The 26,457-nt window shown below is 48.3% G+C and overlaps 1 protein-coding gene across 1 annotated transcript in view; it reads left to right on the top strand.

Annotated features, from left to right (window-relative positions):
* The first annotated feature begins 4,354 nt into the window (after positions 1–4,354).
* The window catches only part of GNG4 (G protein subunit gamma 4), a 64,378-nt gene continuing 42,275 nt past the window's right edge, over positions 4,355–26,457 (top strand). The window contains exon 1 of the mRNA XM_060126253.1: positions 4,355–4,487. The gene's annotated coding sequence lies outside the window, so the exon portion shown is untranslated. The remainder of the gene's footprint in view (positions 4,488–26,457) is intronic.

Raw genomic sequence — 26,457 nt, 5'->3', positions numbered from 1 at the left:
AAAAAAAAAATTACTAGCTATAGGAAGAAATAAGAAAATGTGACCCAAAACAGTAGAAAACTTATCTAAAAGAAAGAGAGCAAGAAAAGAAAGAATGGAATTCACAGAGAAGCATAATAAAATAGCTATTATAAGTATGCTCAAGGATTTAAAGAAAAACAAATCTAATGAGAAAAAATGGAAGATTAGAAAAACGAAATGCAACTTCTAGAGATAAGCATACAATATCTGAAATTTTAAGAATTTAGATTTTATGTGATTTATCTTTATTTTTTTCCAGTTTTATTGGAATACAATTGACAACAAACAACCCAGTCAAAAAATGGGCAGAAGAACTAAATAGACATTTCTCTAAAGAAGACATACAGGTGGCCAACAAGCACATGAAAAGATGCTCAACATTGCCAATTATTAGAGGGATGAAAATCAAAACCACAATGAGGTATCATCTCACACCAGTCAGAATGGTCATCATCAAAGAGTCTACAAATAACAAATGCTGGAGAGGGTGAAGAGAAAAGGGAACCCTCCTACACCATTGGTGGGAATGTAAGTTGGTGCAGCCACTGTGGAGAACAGAATGGAGGCTCCTCAAAAAAATAAAAATAGAGCTACCATATGATCCAGCAATCCCACTCCTGGGCATATATCCGAAGAAAACAAAACCACTAATTTGAAAAGATACAAGCACCCCAGTGTTCACAGCAGCATTGTTTACAATAGCCAAGATATGGAAGCAACATAAGTGTCAATCAACAGATAAATGGATAAAGAGGATGAGGTATATATATATATATACAATGGAATACTACTCAACCATAAAAACTATAACATTTTGCCATTTGTAACAACATGTATAGACCTGGAGGGTATTTAGTGAAATAAATCAGATAGAGAAAAACAAATACTATATGTTAACACTTATATGTGGAATCTAAAAAATAAAACAAATGAAATCTAAATAACAAAACAAACAGACTCACAGATATAGAGAACAAACTAGCGGTTACCAGTGGGGAGAGAAAATGGGAGAGGGGCAAGATAAGGGTATGGGATTAAGAGATACAAACTACTACTTACAAAATAAATCAACTACAAGGATATATTGTACAGCACAGGGAATATAGCCAATATTTATAATAAATTTAAATGGAGTGTAATCTATAAATTTTTTTTTTTTTTTCCTGCGGTACGCGGGCCTCTCACTGTTGTGGCCTCTCCCATTGCGGAGCACAGACTCCAGACGCGCAGGCTCAGTGGCCATGGCTCATAGGCCCAGCCGCTCCGCGGCATGTGGGATCTTCCCGGACTGGGACACGAACCCGTGTCCCCTGCATCGGTAGGCGGACTCTCAACCACTGCGCCACCAGGGAAGCCCCCATAAAAATTTTGAATCACTATGTTGTACACCTGAAACTAATATAATATTATAAATTAACTATACCTCAATTAAAAAAAAGAGAGAGGATAAAAGGAATGCACAATAATAGGACAAATAAAAAACAAACAAATAGCAAGATTGTAGATTTAAACCCAACCACATGATAATTACATAAGAAGTAAATGACCCAAACACTCCAATTAAAAGGCCCAGTTTGGCAGGCTGAATAAAAACGCAAGATCCAACTCTATGCTGTCTGCAAGAATAGAGAATCCCCAGTTTAAGAATAAAGATACAGATAAGTTAAATGTAAAAGGATGGAAAAAGATACATCATGCAAAGACCAGTCTAAGAAATCTGCAGAGGCTATATCGGTATCAGACAAAGGTATCAGAAGGGGGGGCAAAGGAAGGAAAATGGATGTCCAGGGTCTGCAGCCGGTGTCAGGTGATTGCAGCTAATGAAATAAAATTTACATTTTAAGGCAGGACAAGAAAATTTAAACGCAAAATTGTCTCGTGCTGTCCCTTTATGCCTCCTTTCTCCCTCCCTAATGTGCAGTGTGCATTTTTGTCACACATTAACCAGACCTTCTCAAAGATGAGAGTGCCTGCTGGGCCACAGGTCATTTTTCCCCTCCTCTTTCTTCTAATTTTATCAATGTAAAAGAATAGCCTCCTTTCCCAACGCTAGGGGGTCATGGTGACTTGCTGCTTTGTATGGGCTTACCTGGACTGTATTATCCTTGGGGAACTTGACGTAAAATATCAATATGTCGTCATTCTGATATACAATCTTTTGTCTCAAAAATGTGTATGACTGTGCCTCTGACTTCTAACAGGTGGAACAGTTCTCAGAGCCTTCTGAGAGTGTGTCTCCTGGGTCATAATCCTCAGCTTGGCTCAAATAAAATTCCCTTTTTTTCTCTTTAGTTTGTTAATTGAATTTTCGTCAACACAGCAGTCTTGGGTGATGGACAGAGATAGACAGAATCAGAATCACCTAGAGGGCTTAAAACACCAATTGCTGGGCCCCAGCCCCGGAGTTTCTGCATCAGTAGGGCTGGGATGGGTCCTGAGAATGTGCATTTCTAGCAAGTTCCCAGCTGATGCTGCTGGTCTAGTGATTCACTCTGGAGCCGCGGGCTCAAACCGACCCTCTTCTTTCTCTTTAAAATGGACATAATTCTACTTTAAGGGGTATTGGAATGAATGAGAAAGATAAAATAAGTGAGTGAGGAATCTGAAAGGGTGGAAACTGATTTCCCTTACAATTGCCTGATTGCGATGGATTGAGATGGGAGTTGGGATAATAAAAACACTGAGGATTCTGCCTCAGCCAACCGGGCAGTGGTGCCTCTGAGTCAGGAAGTACAGGAGAAATAGATTTGGGGGGTGGAAATAATGAGCCCAGTTCTGGATTTGTTGAATTTTAATTGCAGTTCTCATATATCTTTCTCACTTTTTAAAAAAAGGTCAGTGTAGTGGGTATTTACTGGCTGAGCCACTTTACCATGGTTTAACTCTGTGTCTTAGATGGGCACTTCCAAGCTGTGACAAAAACCTGTGTGAGATGTTTGCTAGCCCCAGGTGAGGCTTTCTGAACTCCACATTTGCATTCTATCAGACACCTGGAGTCTCGGAAGATGCACATTTGTCTGGGGCAAATGTCAAAGTAACGGGGATAAGAGATCTCAGAAACAAGTGATCCTCGTACCCTTTACGGCAAGGAATGGCTGCTGATGGTGGATGAGGACGGCGAACGCAGGTTTTCAAGAAATATTTCCTAATTGTCAACCACGATTTTCTGCTGTTACTATAAAGGAATTAACATTGGCCTCCTTTTCCTACCAATCTTGCTAACACTGCTGTAAGTGTAACGTAGCTTCCCTATTCCAAATGTTTTGTATTATTTTACCAGGAGTTGTAACATGGACGGCGCTTAAGCTGTTTTTCCCTAAAGGAAAAGGATTATAATAACGGAGAGGTTTTTAGTATCTCCATCGCAAAACGCTTACAGTTCAGAAGGAATGAGGAGTCGCCAAGGATTTCCCCGTGGAAACAGCTTCTGCTCTCCACGAACACTAGGAATGTGCTCCCGCCTTCCCGGTCGCAGCCCGGGAGGAGAGCTCGCGGCTCACCCCCACTCCCAACGCCTTGGGCTGGCGTGGCCATCCCTACATTTCCCGTTACTTAGCAACGTCCCGATAAATGGAGACAATGGCCTGTGAATCTTTACGGGTATTAAGCATTTCTCCTTTCACTGCCCCCCTTGGGGGTGGGGTGGGGTGTACTGTGTATTCTTTGGTGATGGATGGCAACCAGCCGCGCCTAGCCGGGTTGGTCCACGGAGCAACCGCTGGCAAGGATGAAGTTGCCAGAGGCCGAGGTCCCCGAAGCCCACGAGGACAACGGCCCCAACACCCCACCGTCCCCCTCATCTCCCCTCCTCCAGCCCCTGGGCGATGCGCGCCCCAGGCGGAGAGCTGGGCCGGCGGGGGCGCGGGGTCGGGGATGGGAGACTAGGGGCGCTGGGAGTGCGCGGAGCCCGGGTGCGGGAGACCCGGTGACGCACCAGTGACGTCGACGGCGGCGGGCGGGATTTCCTGGCCCCTCCCGGCCCCTCCCGGGCGCCGGGCGAGACCCTGCTGCGGAGTGGGCGCGACCAGAGTGGACGCCAGAAGGCGGGGTTCGGCGACACGCGCTCTGCACCCGCCGGACCCGGACGCACGCCTGAAGCCCGGCACCGGGGGTGCCGAGCAAACAAGGTACTCGGCAGCTGGGTGACCGCACTCGCCAGCGGGGCACGGGCTCGACCACCTGCACCCAGCGCTCGGCCTCACGAGGTCTTTCCCTTGCCCGGGCCTGGAGGCACGGGGCGGGGCGGGGCTGGTGACGCGACGCGGAGACCCCGGGGGCGGCGCGCTGCGCGAGGCGCGCGTTTCCACCGCCAGCCCGTCGGCGCCCAGGCGCGGGAGCCCGAGCGCCGAGCCGGAGCCCGCCCAGCCCTGCGCCCGGATTAAGGGGCGATGCCGTTCGGTCTGGCCACCCCCTGCGAGCACGGCTCCGGAGACAAAGCCAGCGCGTGAGCGGCGCCCTCGGCCCGGGTAAGTGCCGGCCGGGGCGTGTCGGTGGGGAACGAAAGGCACCGTCCTTGCTCCGGCGAGCTCGGGGCGAGCCAGAGACAAAAGGGAAACTCGGGCGGGACGCTCTCTGGAAGTGGAGAGACGGTTCTGGTGCCTGCGTCTTCTTGCAGCTGTCAGCGGAAGCTCGCGAAACGAATACCTGTGATCATCTTGGCCGTCCGCGGCGAACCCGGCCTGCGCGGCGCCCGCACAGGTGGGCATCGTCGGCGGCCTGGCGCCGGCGCGTGCGGGGGCTCCTCGACGCCAGGACCCTCCGCCGAGCCCTTGGGAAACCCGAGCGCAGGTTTGGACAGACAGCTCGGAACGTCTGAGGGGTCTCCTGGGGGTCGGGGTCGCCCGATCTTTCCGGCTCGAGGCGGGGGAGGCTTCTGGGGACCCGTTTTTCGTATGTAGGTCACGGCAGTTCTCTCTTGCCTCGACAGGGGCGTCCCCCGTTGAGGAGCGCCGTAATGGGAGGGACGGAGTGGCTAGTTGGTCATTTTATTTGGAGAAATGCTTTGGGCCTGAAGAAGCCCTCTTGATTCCCCAGCACCCGGGACACCTGCCTCGGGCGGCGACAGTGGACGGAGGGGCGACGGTTTGTCCCCCCCTTATGGCGTCTGTCCCCGAGTCTGGTGCTGAAATGGGCTGCGCTCGCAGCGCGCGCACCCAACGGCATTCCGGTAGCTTAGGTTTAATTTTTTTAATTACCTTAGAAATAAAAACGAGAGGACGGGATGGGGCGGTGGACAGAGGTGTGACTGGAGAAGACTTCTTAATTTAAAAACAAGGAGGACTTATTTCTGTGTATCTTGAGCTAGGGTGTTAGGAAATGCAGAAATGGTAAAGTTTGATCAAGTGATAAAGTGGATCCTGGACACGGGTTCTCCCGCCCTCTTCCCAGCTCCCCACCGGCGCCTGTTTTCTTCTCTCTCTGTTGCCTCCCAGGACTGTAAAAGGCTGGCACAGGGCCGGCTGGGCTGCGCTGGTGTTTCCCATTAAACCGTGTCAGTCTCATCATCTGCTCATGAGTCTTCACTGTGGTGCTTCCTTCTCATGGTGCGACAGGAAAATGCAGTGGCAAATGCCTCAAAGAGGCAGGGAGGGGACCCAGGCCCTCTGGCTGGCTTCTTGATCCTTTGGGGAAATCCTTTTCCTGGTTTCTGCATGCTGGGGGGGAAGGAGGCACCCGCCATCCGATCTGGCCCAGTTCCCTACTGTGGGAACAAACGACGTGATAAATGGAAAGCCTTTTTCAATCCTGAGAAACAAGACACGGTACACTGTAAACTGTGAATTATTTTTGAAGTGTGGGGTTGGCTGCGTTATCAGTCGTGATGAGACATGGATATAGCTGGGCATAACTAGTAGGCGTTAAGGTAAGGTGTATTGTGATGCTAGTTAATGAGATGCTGCACCGTGGGGTTATTAGGCTGAAATGACTATTTAGGACAATGGGCTTCCTGTTTTCTCCTCCGCCCACACGTGGCTCCTATCCTTCAGCCTCCTTAACATAAAATTGTTCAGAGGAAGCCTCTAGAAGATGTTTGGGCAGCTGAAAAAAAAAGCAGTGCAAAAGGGTCATTCCCAGTGGTGCTATGATTGGCCGGGCAATCGCCTTTGCCGTTTTTCATGCAAGTTGATGGTGGAGAAACGAGGAAAAAGCTTTTCCTGTATTCATCTTACAGTTTTTAAAGCCAAAATGACAGTCCCTAAAGCCCTCCAAATCTCAGTACGTTCTTCGAAATGGTGGAACATCAGGTGGGAACTGGACACTGTCCTCTTGTTCCCCTGGTTCCCAGGGAAGCTAGAGCCTGGCAGCTGTCTCAGGAGGGTGGGGTTGAGCTTACGAGTGACTGAACAATGTCATCTCTCGCACACACGCACACGCACACACTGACTCACCACGTAACTACTCCTTGCTGAGGAAAGCAGCCAAATGGCTGAGAAAAGACTGAAGTCTACTAGACGAATCCTTCTCATTTATTTATAGCCACATATCACTGTCACATTTTTCTTACCTTGTCTGATTTTTTGTTCTAGTTGAGGAAGGGAGAATGCCTAATAATGCAATGCACGTTAGTAGATTGACCTTTTTTCTTCATGGAATTTTGAAACTGTCTTTAAGATATTACCTGATTTGTTCTCAGAACACCTTTATGAGAATTTACTATCAATATTATCTAATCTTGCAGATTATTCCCGTTCGTTTTTTTTTTCACTCTAGACATATTCAGGCTTCCAGAGGACTATTATTCAGGTAGAGAAATTGTTCATCAGTTTTCTTAAGCCAGAAACTGAAATTTAACTTCCTTCATGCACCAAAAATACTACCAAAATATGCTTTCAACAGTAGTCAGCAAAGGAATTTTAACTGGAAATCAGAGAAGCTGAATGAGTGTCAGAAAAGAAAAACAGGGAGATCAATTATACTATAGAAATTAACGTAATACTACTGAAAGGTTTTAAGAAGCTGGTTGAAGCCACATGAAGAATAAACCAAATATCTTTTAAAAAATGATCAGAAGTGAAAACAAGCAAATGAAATTTCCATTTAGGGAAGGAAGTAGAGGCAAGAAGTACTGCTGGAAGAAGAAAAATTACTGCAGAGAAAACAGTGGGTACTTAAAAAGAGCTCCATTCAACAAGCTAGCTGGAGCATTCCAAATCACTTTAATTGTCAAGGAGCTTTTGTTAGGTCAAATGGCAGCTGGTGTGCAATCAGTTTTTCTGGTGGAACTTGGCAAACAAAATGGCAGGTCCTGGGACTTCCCTGGTGACTCAGTGGTTAAGAATATGCCTGCCAATGCAGGGACACAGGTTCGAACCCTGGTCCGGGAAGATCCCACGTGCCGCGGAGCAACTAAGCCTGTGCGCCGCAGCTACTGAGCCTGCGCTCCAGAGCTCGTGTGCCACAACTACTGAAGCCTGCACACGTAGAGCCCGTGCTCCGCAACAAGAGAAGCCACCCAATGAGAAGCCCGCGCACCAGAACGAAGAGTAGCCCCCGCTCTCTGCAACTAGAGAAAGACCGCACGCAGGAGCAAAGACCCAACGCGGCCAAAAATAAAATGTTAATTAATTAATTTTAAAAAAAGTCAGGTCCTGTGCAGATTGGGGAGTGTGGGGTGTGTTGAGGATATGGTGCTTCTGGAATGGGCCCTGGGTGTGGAGAAGCTACTCTGTCCCTGAAGCCCTGAGGTTCCCAGGTATCTGCAAGTGAGTCACCAGTGGTTCAGCCTAGGAGGACCAGACAGCAGAGGGAGCAGCGGGCAACGGCGTGGAGGGAGGACCAGGCTTCACCTGGATGCCCCTCGTGGATGAGCTCATTTAATCCTCCCGGCGTACCTGGAAGGTTTCTCTTCAACAAAACAAAAAAAGACAACGGTGTCCGTAGTGTCCTTTTTATCCAGGGGTATATCTGGCAGGGTACTTGTGGTGGGTGGTGACTTTTTTAACTAACCAAGGAAATGCATATACCAGTGGGAGGCGAGCGATTGAGATGCGTGGAAGAGACCCACCCCCAGGGACTGCATTTGTGCTCCCTTCCCAAAGAAGATTTGTTCCTCTCGCTTCTTAGAGTTCTCAAACCATTTCTCCCTGGGCAGCTGGGTTGACTCTCTAGTGGGACATCTGCTGTGAGGCTGAGGAAGTAGATAGAGGAGACAGAAGATAGAAGAAATGGTGCTTTGTGACCACCTAGAGGGGTGGGGTAGGGATGGTGGGAGGGAGACGCAAGAGGAAGGAGATATGGGGATATATGTATATGTATAGCTGATTCACTTTGTTATACAGCAGAAACTAACACACCATTGTAAAGCAATTATACCCCAATAAAGATGTTAAGAAAAACAAACACACACAAAAAAATAAATAATTTTTTAAAAATTAAAAAAACATCCCTCTGGGGCCCAAGTCACCCCCTCTGCCCCATCAAACTCGTGCACGACGCGGAGCAGTAGCCCTCCCTCCACCCGGTAACTGGCGCGAGCTGCGCTTTCTGCTTTTCTCATTTGTCCCTGTGCTTCCTCCTGGTGCTCGTGTGTAACTTGCAGCTCTGGGGCCTCCTCTGCCACGCCCTCCCCAAGGTCGCCACCAAAGGAAGAGGGGCAGGACGATAGCAATAGGAAGAAGGAAAACATTTAAAGTTGTTTCCAAAATTCTTATTAGAACACCTTTGCAACTGCAGCTTAAAAGGGGTTACCGTGAAAAATACATGCGCCCCCATAGCCCCACCACCCGAATTCAAGTGTAATTACTCCTTCCGGTGTTAGTATCACACAAATATGTAAAATTGAGAGATGTTCGCCAAAACAATACACGAGTATAAAGGTCCAAGTAGGAGAAACGGAATTAGAAAACAGGAAGGAAAGAGCAAGGGAATACTGAGAGGGGGTAGAAAGCAGAGCAAGGTGGGGGATTGCTGAGGACAGTCTGTTACAAGTAGGTTATCTTCCATGATGGCCCCTCGGACTCTGTGGCTCAGGTTCCGGACGCTGTTGGAGAGGCAAAGGCAGGGATGGTAGACAGTGGGTGGTGTCAGGACCCTCACATCCTGGAGGGGACCCCCTTTTTATCTGTGGGACCCACTATCCCAGTGGCCTCCACCTTCCCATCTTTCCTTACCTGTATGAGGGTCCAGGCACATCCAAGAATTGGAATCCTCCTCCGGCGTGTTTTTCCAGCCTAATTTGGGCAGGCATCTGTCCTGTGGCTCTGTAGTACCTGCTATGCATACCCTTTAGGGAAACTGTAGGAGAGGAAGAAAATTTCTCCTCTACCTTCTTATGTTCTGTGCCTGGGGCCTGGGAATTAAACTGAGGACAGGCAAGAATAACAAGAGAAAAGAGCCAGATTAACAGGGGAAAAGGTTTATTAGGCATGTGCACAGGACCTTCACAGGATAGAAGAGCAAACCCAAAGAACCGGTTAGGCTTCAGAGCGTATGTACCATTTTAACAAAGGGACATGAGTTGTGGGAAAGTGACAAGACAAAGATAAAGGGCTTTGAGCTTCCAGGGGTGGTAAATTTTGGGAAGGTAAGTATGTGGCGAAAACTAATGGCAGATAAGGGTTATTTTATTTGTGTAGGTTTATTTGTGCAGGCCCATCTCGGTGGTGTCTTTCTCCAGTGATACTGGTTGTTTTCCTCCTCCTGGGTGATGGGAGGGGAAAACACCTTCACAAAGGGAGATTTATATCCTGCTTTTAGGTAGAAAGGGGAGGCCAGAGAATTCCTCCTGTGTCTGCTGTTTTCTAATTGCCTTCAGCTCAAAATAATCCTTATGCCAAGGTGGCATATTTTGGGGTGGTCTATTCTGATCCCCTTCAGAATTTCCAGCAAAGTCTAGAGCCCAAAACTGGTGGCCTGCTAAACCAGTGTGAGTAATCCCTCTTTGCTTTTAGTCTCTGTTCCTCAATCTTGGGAAAAATCTGTTTTCTCGGTGCCCCGGTTGACTTCACTTACAACCCAGGGTCTCCAGCTGGTCTGTAGGTGCTTATTTAGCCCCTGACAGCTGTGGGACCACACGGACAAGGGAGGGTCGCATCTTGGTTAAGGAGACAGATTACTTAAGTGTGTAAGTGTATGTTTGATGGTATATATGGGGGAAGCCAATGTTGCAGGGAGGTAGAGACACAGTCAGGCTTCTGAAGTTTTAAGGGCTGTGTGGCCAGGAAGGGATGCTGGAACTTGAGATTTCCAAAGCGTTGAACCTCAAGGGAAGTAACAGGGAAGCTTGAGATTTCCAAAGCGTTGAACCTCAAGGGAAGTAACACAGGAAAGTAGTCACCAAATTCTTTCTGGAGCACAAAGGTGAGGCGTAGATACATAAATCAGCCTTCATCGGCATCCCGTATTCTCTTCTTCAGCTGAATTTTAACTAACAGGGACAGGGTCACCGGAGTCTTCTGCTGACTTAGACCTTTGGGTGCCCGGGTGACCCCACTACCCTGTCCCTGTCTCTGAGTGGCTTTGCCTCATCTCCCTTGCAGGCGGGGCTTGGTGTTTCAGCTCCACTCGGCCGGTCTTGTAGAATCGTGTCTTCTTCTGGCTGTTTCCCACAGACCTTTCTGTGCTCCGTCCGTCTGTCCACATTGCAGCGAGTGTGACCACTGCCACCACTCTGCCATGTCTCCATGTCCTCAGAACTGCTAAGAGGAGGTTAGAGAAAAGCACAGTGTGTCCTGCACGGGGCAGGGTGGAGGGGGACCAGCCCTGACATCCCCCGCCCATTACATACTCTAATGGGTCAGTCCTCTGAACTGCCCAGTTTCTCTCCAAACCCTCTCCTTGTGCTAGAATCTGTTTTAGTAAATAGCATCTGAAATAAGCCGATCGTTGGCCTGGACCCAGGCGTGTTTTCTTTGTCATGGGATTTGTCACCACGGACTTCTGCCCATCCTCACCGTGACCAGCCTTCCTAGGGTGGTCAGCCTTTCTCTGCTTCTCCTGTGCGTTAACTGCTGCAAACCACGTTCAGCAAGTTCGGGTCTTAGCAGGCCCTGGAAAGCCGAGTCCCAGTTTTGAATCCAGACAAGCGAGAAAGGGCTCTCTAAGCCAGAGTGACCAGCCTGAGTGAAGGCCCAGAGTTAGGAAAGTGCAGTGAGGAGAGTGGAAAGGGCAGATCGGAGCCCGGTTATGAAGGCGCATGAGTGGCATATGGAAGAGTTGTTTTTTTTTTTTTTTTTTGCGGCACGCGGGCCTCTCACTGCTGTGGTCTCTCCCGTTGCGGAGCACAGGCTCCGGACGCGCAGGCTCAGCGGCCATGGCTCACGGGCCCAGCCGCTCTGCAGCATGTGGCATCTTCCCGGACCGGGGCACGAACCCGTGTCCCCTGCATCGGCAGGTGGACTCTCAACCACTGCGCCACCAGGGAAGCCCTGGAAGAGTCTTTTGTAGGAGGAATGGGGATCCAGGGCAGGTGTTGAGCAGATCCAGGATTTAGCAGGTCCCAGCCTTGGCGCCCTGTACCTGCTGTGCAGGGTGAGTCAGAGCGGCTAGCGGGAGATGGAGGGCAGGGGGAGCTGGGAGGTGCATCCAGGTGAACAGAAATCCGGCTGGAGACGGAGCCAGAGCTGCTAGTCCCCAGGTGAAGCCAGGGGGTGGGTGACACTGCCCACCGGCGGGGGGTCCGAGGGAAACCAAGTAGGGAGGCTTCAGGGAACAGATATGAAGTGTGGGCCAAACAAAAATGATTCTGTAGAATGCATACTCTTTCTGCTGCAAGTTCTCATGTTTTGGAGCCCCTTAAAAGGGACCCCCTGCCTAGCAGTCCCTGAGGCTGCTCAGGCCGCCAGTCTCTGCGAAGCAAGAGCAAACCGCCACCACCCTGCTTCCCTGGATGACTCATTCTTTCTGCGTTCAGGCAGTTGCAGCTCTGCTTCTTGTTTATGACTCCTTTGTCCCCCTAACGTTACGCACTTGATCCGATGCTCTCACCAGTCGCTGACGTCGGGGGTTACGGTTTCTTAGCCTTCCGTGAGAACGTGTCTCTATCCAAGGGTGAGTCTCTGTTTTATGTTTTTCCCGAAACTCCTCGTCCCCCTCTACCCACCCCCAAGGTCTGGTGGCCCGAGGCAGGCGCTCTGGGCCCTGGCCCAGCTTCACGGTAACCATGGCAACTCACCTAAACCACCCACAGATTGACCCAGGGCCCCAGGCTAGCTCGGGCTCCCTCTAGTTGTTAGGTGTTGGTGTGAAACAGGCCCCGTGGTGGGGTTTGCTCTCTTTCTTTCTTCCTTTCTTCCTTTTTTTTTTTTTTCTTAAAACAGTCCTCCCTCTATCCTGCTGTTTTTCCTCACTGTACCTTCTACGTGGGAGGGATAGAGCAGTGAAAAAGGCAGGCAGTGGACGGGGAAACAACAAAAATCCCTGCCCTCGTATATGTTTTAGTAGAGGCATCACACCGTAATAAGTCAGAAAATCGAAAGTAATTTAAATAAGCAAATAAATGAGCATTTAACAGTATAATCAGTGCTTGGGAGAAAAATAAAACGAGGAAGGGAGATAGGGAATGCTAGGGAAGGGCGTTATGCATTTAAAATGTGCTGCTCATGGAAGGATTCCTATGTTGATCCAAGATGCAGGTCAGGAGGTAAATGAACTTACCTGATCTGTGTGGTACCAGTGAGAGTGGAAGCAGCTGGAGACGTGGTAGACCCACAGGCTGTTGGTGCTCCGCGGCCTTCCTTGGCAGAACAGGGCTTCGTTGCCCTCCTTCCACACTCCCACCGTACAAGGAAGGTGCATTTCCCAAAAGGAGTGTTTGGTAGTGTCGACTGAAAAAAAAAAGCACAACGTGAGAGTTGAGAATTATGTTTTATTCGATGGATTTACTGAGGACTGAAGCCGAGGACAGAGCCTCTCAGATCGCTCTGAGGAACTGCTCTGAAAAGGTCAGGGAGGACCACGGCTATACAGGAGTTTCTGCAGCAAAGACCAGGTAGTCGGAACATCAAAAGCTTACTGAAATTAAAGCAAGCAGGTATCTCAGGTTAATGAATTGAGCACTTTTCTTCGTATGGGCAGATGCAAGAGTCTGGGCTCATTGAAATGATTCCTTTGATATGCGCCGTAACTCTCTAGGGTCAGTATCCTGCTTTTTTCCATCCTGAAACCCTTCAGGGTGCACAGCTGGGGGTGACTGCAGTGGCTGCTGGTTTGATGGTCGCAACAGCCTTTGTTTACTGATACTGACAGGTGACATTCTTCATCCCCAGCAGTATAACTCTGGGCAAGAGGCAGAGACTCTCAGCAAAATAACACACAGCACAAAGATGTCTCTCACTCGAGAACGGCCTGTTTTGTGGACACCCCACCCATCCAGGGACTGGCCCAATGGGCCAAGCAGCTCCTGATGTACCAGGCTCCAGATAGAGCCTGGTACCGGGGAGTTTGACCCATCCCGGAGCCCTCCAGAGAGTGCCCTGAGAGGCTGGATCAGAGACCTGCATGTCTTGAAGATCTGGGGGCTCGCTAGAGTAGAGAGACCACCCGCAGGTCCACTCTTCTGCGGGCCTGGATGGGTTAGGGGACACAGCTCTGTAAGAAGGGTTTCATATGTTCTGGATGTGGGGCCTGCCTCGTTCACAGTAAGTTTGCTTAATGATGAGCTGCCCTGGCTGTTCCTTCCATTTTAACACACCTGTTCAGGGAACCATTTATTTGTAGCACAGTCTGACTGTAAAATTCAGGGTAGATCCATTTGTGGTTTCCAAACCTGGCTGCATAACACAATTGCTTTGGGTAGTTTTCAGAAATAACTGCTTTCTTGCCTCACCCCTGGACGTTCTGATTCAGCAGGTCTGGGCTAGAGCCTGGGACTGTGTTTTGAGTTTTACAAACCACGGAACCAGGTGATTTCTGTGGGTCTTTCTTCCTTGTGTCCGATCACCCCCAACCTGCCCAAGCGTCGTGGAGCCTGTTTCCCATGCTAGTCCCTCCCGCCCACCTGCAGCCCTGAGACGTGACTCCCAGCAAACGCCACCTGGCTGCCACGCGTGCTGGAGCCCAGGTCTCCCTCCCTTCCAGGATGAACGCATGCATCTGTCGTCCCTGCATTTCATGCGAGAGCCTCCTCGATGGGGAAACCAGCTACTCTCCCTGAATAACCGCCCCCGCGCAGAGCACGATGACCTTGGGACACAGACATTCCCTCCACAGCTCGCCTCCCGCAGGGAGCAGCACCCCGTGGTCTGGAGCACCCGGCAGGTTGCACCCTTGTTTGCTGTGGAGTCAGGAGGGACCCTTGGTTGTTGATGAGACATGTGAAGGCTGCTGTGTGCCATGTGCTGGGGGTCGGGACGCAGAGATGAGAAGAAGGCATCCCAGCTCTTGAGGAATTTACGATCTAGTGAGACAGGCAGATGATTATAACACCACAGGGAACTGAGAACAGGTTCCCCCGATCACAAATCTAGCCTAGGTCATGGAAGGCTTCCAGAAGGGTCTCAGGATTTGGCCAGGTGAAAGGGTTGGGGCAGAGCCAGTGAGTGGCGGAGGCTTTCCAGGCTGAGACTTTCTGCTTGAGCAAATAATAGTAATCATAGTAGCAAACATTTATTGAGTGCTTACTATTATACGTGGCAGACTCTAAGTGCCTTCTATTATACTACGTATTTATTCCTTGATAACTGTTGTGTTAGGAAAAGTAATCCCCGCCCCCACCAAAGATGGCCACACTCAAATACCTAGAACCTAATGAATCTGTTAGCTTAAGGGTAGAAGAGATTTTGCAGATATGAGTAAGAATCTTGAGGTGGGGGAGTTAGCGTGGATTATTTGGTGGGCCCAGTGTAATCACAAGTATCTTTATAAGAGGAGGGTAGGAGTGTCTGAGAGATTGAAGGTGTCATGGTGGCTTTGAAGGTAGAGGAAGGCTACAAGCAGGGAGTGGAGGTGGCCTCTGGAAGCTGGAAAAGGCCAGGAAATGTTACCAAACTCAGTTCAGCTGTTCACCACTCAAAAACAAATAATCGAGAGGCAAGTGTTGGTGAAAAGGAAAGTTGTTTTGATCAGAAAAGCCAGCGATCTGGGGAGAAGGTGGACTCATGTCCGAGACCAACTCCGAAGATTCTGCTCAGCATGACAATTCTTGGAAAGGGAAAACAATCTCAGTTAATCATTAAGGTAGGAGGTCAGATTCTTCATCGTTTTTGTTTTTGTTTGGTTTAATTTTATTTATATTTGGCTGTGTTGGGTCTTCGTTGCTGCGCGCAGGCTTTCTCTAGTTGTGGCGAGCGGAGGCTACTCTTTGTTGTGGTGCACGGGCTTCTCATTGCGGTGGCTTCTCGTTGCGGAGCACGGACTCTAAGCACGCGGGCTTCAGTAGTTGCGGCACGTGGGCTCAGTAGTTATGGCTCACGGGCTCTAGAGCGCAGGCTCAGTAGTTGAGGCGCACCAGCTTAGTTGCTCTGTAGCATGTGGAATCTTCCCAGACCAGGGCTCGAACCCGTGTCCTCTGCATTGGCAGGCGGATTCTTACCCACTGCGCCACCAGGGAAGTCCCCTCGTCATTTTCCCATTGCTAGCAGACTGCTGACTTCTCCTGATCTTCCTTTGGATGCTGACTTGCCTGCCTGGTTCACTTGCACATTTGCTAAGGGGGAAGCTGGGGGTACAGAGTCAGTCATTCTTTAACTACTTAATTCTTCATTCTCACACCTTTTAATCCAGGAAAGGAATCAACAGGTTAGGTAAGGCATTGTGTATGTTCAGTAGAGCAGAACTCAGGAGGCAGGTTAAATGTTACCGAGTGATCTCATTTCTGTAAGGTTTGAGGGGAACAGAAATGGGCAAACAGGAAAGGGACAAAAGAGCTGCTTATAGAAACATTCTCCCCCAGAGCCTCCCCCTCCAGCCCTCCTGATGCTGTGGAGTTCCAGACTCCAGCACTATAAAATCATAAGTTTGTGTTGCTTTAAGCCATGAGTTTGTGGTAATTCATTGCAGCAGCGATAGGAAAGGAATACAGCCATTACTTTTTCCATCTTGCCACTGAAGAAACCAAGAGGTTAAGTAACCCGCCCAAAATTGCATAGCAAGTAAGAAGTAAATCCGGGATCCAGAATTCATCTGTCTGGCCTCAGATCCTGCGGTTACTTGTCCACTTTCATTTCTCTCCTGCCTGGCAGAGGTTAAAAAGCATCATGGCCCCTTGGGCTTCCCTGGTGGCGCAGTGGTTGAGAGTCCGCCTGCCGATGCAGGGGACACGGGTTCGTGCCCCGGTCCGGGAGGATCCCACATGCCGCGGAGCGGCTGGGCCCGTGAGCCATGGCCGCTGAGCCTGCGCGTCCGGAGCCTGTGCTCCGCAATGGGAGAGGCCGCGGCAGTGAGAGGCCCGCGTACCGCAAAAAAAACAAAAAGCTTTTCTCCGCTATCTGATGGTTTTTACTCCTCCTTGGCTGCGTGGTTAAGGACAGACTCGGGTTCAGCGCAGCATCCGCATGCATTTAAACTTCTCCTATCTTCAAACATCCGTTCCTCGTAATTCCTTTGTTCATTCATTCTAACTCATTTTCTCTCTCGTAGAAAGCATCCCCTGTCCCTCTATCTTTGACTGAAATAAGTGGTGAGAGGAATTTGAAGGCAGGGTTATAGGTTTTTGTTTTTTTTAATATTAAGCACAGTAAGCATTACTTGAAGCCACAACTCCAGATACATCTGCTTCACTTGTACTCCAGGTATTCTGCAGGCTGTGCTTAGATTTCCAGAGGAGCAATAGCTCACACTTCGGAATTTACTAAAAGCATTCATGTCCCCAGTCCACTTGATCGTTTCAGAAATGCTGGGGGGATGTTTATCCCCATGTATCAGTGAGGAAACTAAGGCTCAAAGAAGTTCAGTGTGGGGAATTCCCTGGCAGTCCAGTGGTTAGCACTCCACACTTTAACTGCTGAGGGTGCGGGTTCAGTACCTGGTCAGGGAGTTAAGATCCCACAAGCTGTGCGGCGCAGCCAAACTAAAAAAAAAAAAAAAAAAGTTCAGCGTGGCCGAGGCACACAGCAGAGCCAGGACGGAAGCTCTGGGCCTCCACGCTTTCTCTATTGTGTTCTTTTGCCTCTTAAAGGAAGAAAAAAAAGTTGACCCAAAACATCCTTACAAGGAAATAGGATGCCAGATTCCAGGTCAGATGTGCCTCTTTCAAGTGTAGAAGTAAGATGCTGGGGTACCCACACCATCCCCTCGCGGTGTTTCTGGGACCCCGCCCTGCTGGAGGGGATGCATCAGATCCCTGGGCCTTTGCCATGAGAGCGTCATGTGGGACAGTTGAGTTGAGACTCACTGGTATCTCAGGGCACAGGCGGGAGTCCTGATAAGGGCCCACAGTGACATGCAGGTTGCTGCAGGCCTGGGCTCCCAGTGGGACGAGGACAGAGGCCTCAGGTCTGCTTCTCAGTACTCAGTGCTCTCCTTACACATGGGCCCCCCAGGCCCCTCGGTGGTCCTGTCCTGATCACCGCCCCTCTGCCAACACAGGGGTCCCAGGGACAGGCTAGTCCTGGCCTTTCTCTGTTCTCTTTCTAGGTGCCTTTGGGGGCCTCCCATAGATGAGAGACCCCTTCATAGAAATCAAGAGTTTGGCACCCCAAACTTCTCCTGAGGAGGGCTCTCAGAGCTTACTTTGGGAGTGAAAAGCAGAATACCTGTCTTTCCCTTTCTGCTTTAACAATCCTAGTTCCCCTGGAGGCAACATGGATGCCTCTGGCCGGCTGAGAAGGGCTAGGTACAGGGAAGCGTGGAGAAAAAGCACAGACCAAAGTGGCAGGATATTCTCTCTCTGCGCCGAAGTCTGGACTCACCTGTTCAGGGAAAGGAAGGACCCTCAGTGTCCCCCAGAGGGAGGTGAAAGAAGAGGTCCCTGGCTTGCTACCTGGGCTGTGTGGTGATGCCGGATGCGCACCACTAACTGGCTGGTTAAAGGAAGTTAAGGAGGTTAAGTTACTTGCCTTCTGCCATCCTTCAGCTTCCTCGAGGTGGTACCCAGAATTACTGCAAGAGGTCTCTGAATCCAGGTCTGCACCAGGAACCCTGTGTAGACTGGACGCAGGGTGCTGTGCTTTTGTATAAAGCTAATTTGCAAGTGTACATAGACGCCTCTGGGATCAGTAAGACAAAAATGAATTTAAGGGTACTGCTGAGTTCTTTAGATCATTTTATATCTTCCAAGTCAACAGAAATCAAAAGTCCTGCCATAAAGGAAGCTGCATTTTTATTATTATTACTTTAGAAGGGACCTTATGCTTGAAACCATTGGAACCATGGTCTGCGAAATCCCTTCCATTTCTAATACTCTGTGGTTCATGAACAATGTCACGTTATGGTAAATTCTCTAAACACACCAGAAATGTAGTTGCTGTCGACTTCTCCCACATGGCTCGCTGGCTCCGGAGCAGGAAGCCTCTGTAAGCGGCCGTACTCCTTCCACAGGGCATTGAGCGGAGACTTTCCAGGGGATGGGGCTTCCCTGTGTAGGTGTAGAGGGCCACTCTGAGACTGGCTGTTGGTCCTTCACCGTCCCTGGTAAAGTGGGGACTAGTTAGTGGCCAGTGAGACTAACCGTGCCATCATAGGACAGCTCCGTCCCCGGCCGCCCTCTCAAGTTTGGCGTCTCCTTCCACCCCCAGGTGATCCTCTTCTTGGACCAGAGCCTTTTCTCATTCGACTTTTCCCATCTCAGGTGCCTCTTCACAACAGCTGGTTGACTGCTGGTTAAAAGGAGAAACAGCCAGAGCCAGCCTCCCTGGCAAGCGGTCTTGCTCAGAGATGGCTCGGAGCTTTCCCAGCGTGGTCCAGCCGTACGGCACAGGGGGAGCTTTTTCTCCACGGGGGTGCTGGCTACAGGTCAGGTCAGCCCAGCATCTCCTGTGGGCTGTGGCTTCTTTGGCTGCCAGCAAGAGGTGGACTGTATCCCTGCTTTGCTTCCAGCCCCAGCTCCGCCTATCACCACGGCCACCTCTCCTACTTAGGGACAATTCACCGGGAACAACTACTTTCCTGGGATCATCAGTGGGCTGTTGACACGTTAACGAAAAACTGGTGTCAGACGCTGCATCTTTTTTCTTGGAAAATACCCAGATTATTTTTAGGCTTATTTAATGAGTCCTGTTTTTCTCTGTTTGCTTGTTTTTTTCCTCCACTGCTGCTAACATATGTTCCTCCACGCACAGTTCACTTGAGCCACACAAATCTTTTCTGTCTGCAAAGGATGAATAACCACCTCGGAGAAATCCCGTTAATTCGCGTAACAGAGGATCAGCCATGTTGGTGGGTAGCAGCCTTCAGCGTCAGTTCTTCCTTCTTTTAAAGACAACTGCCTTTGAGTCATCATTTGGTCTTACGGATTCTTCTCCTCTAGAAGGAAAACTACATTACTGTGTTTTTCTTTTCTTTTTTTCCAAGATCAAGCCATTAAGTCGTTAACCTAATCTCAAAAAATCTAACTAGACAAGGTCTAATATTCTACGAATGTGCCGAGTTGTCCTATGGGTTTTGTTCCCACCTGAGGCATTTTACTTGATTCTCATCTTGTTGGGGGTAAGAGCATCATCTTACAAAGGGGAAGACAAATGCAGAGAGACAGAAACTTGCTTGAAGTCATACAAGTCACAAATAGCACGACGAGACTAGGATAGGCTACGCTTCCTGTCGGAAAAAACACTCTTTTTCTGATTGTTTAAGCTTCTTCTCCAGAATCAGCATCGGGAGCATTCTAACTACTTCCCTTGAAGGGGGGATTCTCTAATTTGGTTGTGGCAGCTTGTTCTGCAGCCCAGGTGTTCACACAAAGATGCAAAGTGTATGAACTCGGCCCCGCCCCTGCACAAGACGCTCTCCATCACCACAGCCTGCCGACCCTCTTCATGTGGTCTTCTGCGCCCTCTCAGGGTTTATTTTAAATTCTTACATGATGTATTCACAGGAAGGAAGTTTTCTTGTCAGTAAAGTGCCTTCTTGGGGTTAACTGAGAATTCATCCACACATCACCCCTCTTAGAATTAGAAAAAAGTAAATTACGCCGGATGTGTCAACAGTCATAAGTCAGAAGTCACTTGGGAGCCCAGCAGCGCCTCCTGGGTGCGTGAGCGTCTGTCCCCTCAGGAGTGTTGGTTCCTAGAGGCTTCCAGTGGACAGAGCAGTGGATAAGTGGCTGCCACACTGTTTCAGAGTTCCTCTCCCCTAGTGTCCTGAGCCACACTTCCTAAGTGGTTCTGAGCTACGCCCACACCCCACAGTGTGGCCATCACACAGCCCTTGTCTATGGCACGCAGACCTGCCCTTGAACTGCCGTCCCGGGCTGTGTTGACCCGCAATTTACAAACCCCTGGCTCTTGTTCGAATTACAAGGATGAACAAAACACCCGGCTTTGGCTGCTCTGCCTTGACGGGGCTGCCGCTGTGTGACTGCACTGCAGGGGTCGCTGCTGGTCTTGACTGACCATAGGCTGCCGTCCTCAACAGCAAAGCTAAGTACTTACGATACTTTGAAGGTGTGTTTCTGACAGCTTGAAGATGCTGATGATTCGAGGATGTTTCTGAAACAGCGTCACAGGAGAATTCTTAAATGTCTTGAGTAAAGAGTAACAGTCTCTTTCATGAGCTTGTGTTTTGTGTATGTGAAGTTACAACACACGGAGGCTTCCAATATCTTAGTATTTTTGATAGTATATTAGATTGACAATATATTTGATAGTACGTTATTGTCATCCTATTTAAAAAGAAAGGGAAGAGGGAATTCCCTGGCGGTCCAGTGGTTAAGACTCCATGCTTCCACTGCAGGGTGCATGGGTTCAATCCCTTGTCAGGGAACTAAGATCCCATGTGCCGTGCCACGCGGCCAAAAAAAATTATTTTTAATAAAAATAAAAAAATAAAAAGAGAGTGAACATGAAGAATGTATATAATCTATACCAAGTTTCTTCCTGGTATGTACCCTAGAGAAAGTCTCTCTCAAGAGATATATTTACGACATTATGGTACAAATATTACAATATTTGTACAGTATGGTACAAAAATAACAAAATATTGTAAATCACCAGCTCTGCATCTACAGGAGGAAGGGTAAAGAGAAGGTAAATATACATATATATGTGTATATATATGTATACGTGTATATATATATATGGCAGTAAACTGGATAAGTCTCAGAAAATAGTTCAAGAGGATACATAAATATTTTTAAATAGGAAAATAATTATATTGTTTAGAGACACATACATATGTTTTTTTAAACTATAAAGACATGTGTAGGAATAAAAAACCAAATTCAGAAGAGTGGGCACACAATTAGGGAGAAGTACCCAGGGAATTTCGACCATATGTTTTTGATTTATTTCATAGGCTGGGTGGGAAATAGTCCAGGGTGTCCGTTGTATGATTCTCTAAATTGTATTATATGTCTGGAATATCCCATAATAAAAAGCAGGTGGGAAATCTACCCAACGCTTTGCTCAGGAGCATAGGGGAAAAATTAATGAACAGATTTTAGATCATAGCAGATATTTACGTAAAGCGTAGTGCGTATTTAGTTTTTGGCTGTTTCCATGCACAGTGGGCCTTAGCTGCCCAGGGACCGTCTCCTGGTCACACAGCCACGAGGAGAGCAGATCACAACTATGTCCTGGCAACCTGGGGACAGAACCCAGGAACCAGCGGCCAGACTGATGTCCATACAGATAGGTGGACGAGTGGAGATGAGTCCCTAATACAGCTGTCGAGCACCCAGTCCTAGTTTAAGAAAACTCTGGGTCTTTTCCAGACAACAGAAAGCAGCTCTGGAGTCCTAAGCTAAAGGAAGATTTATTGTAAAGTTATGGGCAAGTTCACAGAATCAACAGGAATGAGCTGGCTCGGAGGCCGGGACTGGGGAACCATTGGCAAGTTCTCCACGACCTGTGAACAAGCCACTACTGCTGGCGGTCACCACCCCTGTGAAGGGCATCTCAGCATCCTTTTGTCCACAGGCCTTGTTAGGAGCGTGCTGGGGCCAGATGGTCATTTGGCCAAGCTGTTGCAGGGGCACTGAAACCTGCTCCAACACAGAGCTTTGGGATTGGTTCTGTCCTTAACGATTCCATGGATTTTTGCAGATGTGGTTGCCGCGATCTTAAAGAAGCTAAACAAATATTCCCATTATCTCGTTCCACTCTAGCCTTCTAACAGTCTAAAGTTCCTCCACCAAATATTGATTTTTTTTTTTTTTTTTTTGGCCATGCCCTGTGGCTTGTGGGATCTTAGTTCCCCGACCAGGGGTTGAACCCGCACCCTCAGCAGTGGAAGCACAGAGTCCCAACCGCTGGACCGCCAGGGAATTCCCTAAATATTGTTTTTTAAAGGAGTCATAATACTGGAGCAAATATATACATGTTTTTCATGGAACTAAGTCAAAGAATGTAAATAAAAATCTTAATTATCTTACTGAAATAACTTAATTAACTTACAGGTGATTTTAACTTTATATTTTCCTGTGGAGTTTGGATATGTTTGTAATGAGCACATAATTAGGAAAAAAAAAATAGGTTCGTTCCATTTGGAAACGAATCTACCCTTCGAAAGAGTTATTGAGACCTGGAACCTTTGCAGCTGATGTTATTTCAACCTAGGCCACCATCATTTCGGCTCCCATGGTATCGACTCAGAAAAGAGCTGACGCTTGGTATTTTAGTTTGGTTGGTTTTTGGTTTTGCATTCTATTCAATTAAGTAAATAGCTACTCGGTGGTAATCCCTTTGCTCAGTGTCCTGAGAGTATAAAAATGAACCTAACACACTCCCTGCCCTCAAAAAAGCTGGCAGTCTAGAAAGGGAAAAATTATTTGAATACAAGATTACACGGACTAATGTGGAAGGTTAGAAGTCGCACAGTAACAGAGGGGAGAGCTTGGCCCCAGGGGCCGAGATGACAAGCCAGCTCAAGGAGCTTTTTTTGAGAGGGTGGTAGCATCTGAATGGTACCTTAAAGATGGGTAACAGCACCTTGTAACATGAGGAGTTGGGACGGTGAATAAATAAAACACCGGAGGCAAAAGCATGACTGGAAAATTTCTAGGCACCTAAGACTAAACTCAGCCAGCCAACTCTAAGGTTGGATTGGAATTATTGAATTTTGAATATTATATGGAGAAAGTTTGGTACCAATTTTTTTGAAGTCTCTTGTATTTGACAGTTTGGAAGACTCAACCCAGCCGTGACGTTAAATGTGGTTAAAAAAAATAAATGTGGGCTTCCCTGGTGGCGCAGTGGTTGAGAATCTGCCTGCCAGTGCAGGGGACATGGGTTCGACCCCTGGTCAGGGAAGATCCCACAGGCCGCAGAGCAACTAAGCCCGTGCGCCACGACTACTGAGCCTGCGCTCTAGAGCCCGCAAGCCACAACTACTGAGCCCGTGCGCCTAGAGCCCGTGCTCCGCAACAAGAGAAGCCACTGCAATGAGAAGCCTGTGCACCACAACGAAGAGTAGCCCCCGCTCACTGCCGCTAGAGAAAGCCCACGTGCAGCAACGAAGACCCACTGCAGCCAAAAATTAAAAAATAAGATTGAAAAGAAATATATATATCTAAACGTAATGGCTTTATCTGGGCCTCTGCTTTTTCTTGCCTCACATCAACATCTGCCTCACCTGGTTTCTAATTAACTCCCGGCTTGAAAAACCAAGCAGGTGTTTGACTTCATCACCTCTCCATAAAGCAAGTGCCGGTTGTGTTCAAAAAGGGATTGCACGGCAGCCTCTGGTCCTGCTCGGTTCTGTCGGTTCCATGGAGTCATTACCTCGAGGGACGTCTGGCACAAAGATTCCAAGGAAGTAAGACGCCTTCAGAGAGGCAGCCAGGTAATAAATGGCTCGTGAGCTACAGAGAGCTGAGGCCAGGTGCCCTTAACCAGCTGGGGCTCGTGCAGAAGCCCCAGAATCAAAGGAGGCCGAGGACACAGAACACAAAAGTGAAGGGAAACAGCGGAAGGGGAGGCTGGGCTTGCAGTGGGGGAGCCATCATTAACCGGGGCCCGTCTAGTGCCAGGAGTCAGGATGAAGGGGGCTGGGGTGACTCTCAATCCACAAACTCGGCTGTAGGGGGAAAAGGTGGTTCTTGTAATTTTCCTAGAACTCCACTTCCTCTGAAGTGTGTGTCCCATAGCCAGCAGGGAACTTTTGTCCCAGCCTGGACCCTGGGGTTGCCTCAGGGCTCCCCCAGAATTTATGTAGAGCCAGGGTGTTGGGAGAGGTGCCTCTCTGGTCCTCAAGGCATCTGTCCACTGGGTGACCAATGAGACACGTAGCTGGGATGAGCCCTTGAGACCGGTGGCTTTTGGTGGTCTTGTGTCCCACACTCCTCAGGGCTGCCCATGACCCTCTCTGCCGCAGGGCGTCAGGTGGCCGTTCTGTGCTGGGGTCTTACCGACCCTTCATGCTCCCCCTAAGAAGGCTTTACAGCCCCCCTACCACCCAGCAACCCTGGTGCTGGGGGCAATTCCTCCTGCTCTGGACAAGACATTTTGACCCCTGCGTGCTGAGTTCTTTATTTCCCACCTCCGAGGCGTAGGCTTTTGGAAGCAAAAGCCAGAAGGACTTTCAGCAGCTGTGTCTGCTTTTTTTTTTTTTTTTTTTTTTTTTTTGTGGTACGCGGGCCTCTCACTGCTGTGGCCTCTCCTGTTGCGGAGCAACAGGCTCTGGACGCGCAGGCTCAGCGGCCATGGCTCACGGGCCCAGCCGCTCCGCCGCATGTGGGATCTTCCCGGACCGGGGCACGAACCCGCGTCCCCTGCATCGGCAGGCAGACTCTCAACCACTGTGCCACCAGGGAAGCCCTGTGTCTGCTTTTTAACCGATCATACCCATCCCTCCGTGAAAGGGCAGGTGTAGATTAATGTCTCAAAATGCCTTCCAGTTACATGTGTTTGAAGGTAAGAGATTTGGGTTTTCTTTCAGACTTCACTCTACTATGGGTGGTCTAGCTTTCCTCCCTAAGGATATTAACACATAGAAGGCTTGCAGTGAAAATTTAAGGAGACCCTGGATCTCAGGGTTGTATAAGTGCAGTGTCACTCTTGCAGGATCCTGAGACGGAGTGCCTCCTTAAATTCTGCACTCTGGGGTGCCTTACTAGTCTCCTGAGAGTCGAGGCCCTGCACACAAGCATCGGAAAGGGTGGGAAGGTCAAAAGAATGAGAACACAAGCCACAGACTGGGAGAAAACATTTGCAAAATATATCTGATAAAGGACTGGTATCCAAAATACATGAAGAACTTTTAAAACTCAACAATAAGAAAACAAACAACCCTATTAAAAATGGGTAAGAGTTCTGACCAGGCATCTCACCAAAAAAAGATACACAGATGACAGATAAGCAGGTGAGAAGATGCTCCCCAACATATGTCATCAGGGAAATGCAAATTAAAACAACGAGATAAGACGCAAGAGGGAAGAGATATGGGAACATATGTATATGTATAACTGATTCACTTTGTTATAAAGCAGAAACGAACACACCATTGTAAAGCAGTTATACTCCAATAAAGATGTTAAAAACAAAACAAAAACAGCGAGATACACACGCCTCTTGGAATGGCCAAAATTCAAAATACTGAAAACACGAAATGCTGGTGAGAATGTGGAACAGCGGGAACTCTCATCACTGCTGGTGGGAGCGCAAAATGAAGAGACACTTTGGAAAACAGTTCAGCAGTTTCTGACCAGACTAAACTTACTCTTAGCGTACAATCTAGCAATAGTGCTCCTTGGTACTTACCCAAAGAAGTTAAAAACATATAACCACACAAAAAACCTGCACAGTAATTTTTATAACAGCTTTATTCATAACTCCCAAAACTTGGGAGTAACCAATGTCCTTCAGTAGGTAAATGGATAAACTGGGGTACATCCATACAATGGTATATTATTCAGCACTAAAAGAAAATGAACTATCAAGCCCTGAAAAGACATGGAAGAATCTTTTTTTAACTTATTTTATTCAAGTATAGTTGATTTACAATGTTGTGTTAACTTCTGCTCTACAGCAAAGTGATTCCGTTTTTTTATGTAAATATATACACACACACATTCTTTTTCATATTCTTTTCTGTTATGGTTTATCACAGGATATTGAATATAGTTCCCTGTGCTATAGAGGAGGACCTTGTTGTTTATCCATTCTATAGATAACAGTTTGCATCTGCTAATCGCAAACTCCCAATCCATGCCTTCCCTCTCCTCCCCACCCCTTGGCAACAAGTCTGTTCTCTCTGAGACTCTGTTTTGTAGATAGGTTCATCTGTGTCATATTTTAGATTCCACATATAAGTGATATCATATGGTATCAATATTTGTCTTTCTATCTCTGACTTAACTTTGCTTAGTATGATAATCTCTAGTTGCATTCCATGTTGCTGCAAATGGCATTATTTCATTCTTTTTTATGGCTGAGTAGTATTCCATTGTTTATATGTATCACATCTTCT

The sequence above is a fragment of the Lagenorhynchus albirostris genome, chromosome 16 (genome assembly GCF_949774975.1).
Source record: "Lagenorhynchus albirostris chromosome 16, mLagAlb1.1, whole genome shotgun sequence".
NCBI classification, from domain to species: domain Eukaryota; kingdom Metazoa; phylum Chordata; class Mammalia; order Artiodactyla; family Delphinidae; genus Lagenorhynchus; species Lagenorhynchus albirostris.
This window is presented reverse-complemented; position numbering and strand designations above follow the sequence as displayed.